Source organism: Sinocyclocheilus anshuiensis, unplaced genomic scaffold (assembly GCF_001515605.1).
Source record: "Sinocyclocheilus anshuiensis isolate Anshui unplaced genomic scaffold, SAMN03320099.WGS_v1.1 scaffold2050, whole genome shotgun sequence".
In the NCBI taxonomy this organism is placed as follows: Eukaryota; Metazoa; Chordata; class Actinopteri; order Cypriniformes; family Cyprinidae; genus Sinocyclocheilus; species Sinocyclocheilus anshuiensis.
In genome coordinates, this window is record NW_015544239.1 from 28527 (window position 1) to 29412 (window position 886).

Here is an 886-nt window from a genome sequence, read left to right on the forward strand (position 1 = left end):
TAGCCTAATGTAAATGCTCGACATGCCAATAAATCTTTGATTATGCTAATTTGAATTTTTACTGGAATGCAGTTTAAATGTTTAATTTTACATGCATTTCATTTTATTTCAGCTAATTAATAGACTATAATTATAAATACTGTTTTGTTGAGGAATTAATCATTCATGTAGCTTCATTTGTAAATGAAAACACATCATGCACATTTATCGGCACACACGGGCATGCAATCATAAAGTCAAAACTTTACTGGCATAATTGTCAGGCGTTTACAGTATTTGCAAAATATATGGTCCAGTGCGGGCTTGCCCAGGTGAGGCCCACATCTTTGGGCTCACTGCAGGCTCTCTGTGAGCAGCCCACACTATGGGAATGCCCACATTAATCCAATGATGGCACAGTGTGGGCCAGACATGAGCCTGTTAATAAGAATTTTGAGGGCAGTTTTCTTCCTTGCCACTAGGGGTGCTAGGGTGTTTTAGGTTTCCTTAAGTAAAGCCATGTGGTAGAGAGAGTTAGCAAATACAATTAAAAGATGAATTAAAGAAATATGGAGTGAACATATTAAATCTTAAAAATCTATTTAAAGTTGGAGATCAGATAAATAAATCTTTGTTTCATTTTTTTAAATAAACTGGTTTAATGAAAATAATTTAACTGCTTGGGTTTATTTTATTTATTTATTTATTTTTTGATTCTCTCTCTCTGACAAGTATACAGTTCTGGTCCACACTCCAGCACAGTAGGTGGCGGATATGCACCTTAAATGTTAGTTGCCACCCGCCATTATAAAAACACTAATAAGAAGAAGAGAAGAGAGTTAGCAATAGCAAGCAGCAGTAACCAGCATGGCTCACCTGCTGAACACATTGTGCTGTGTCCTGGTTG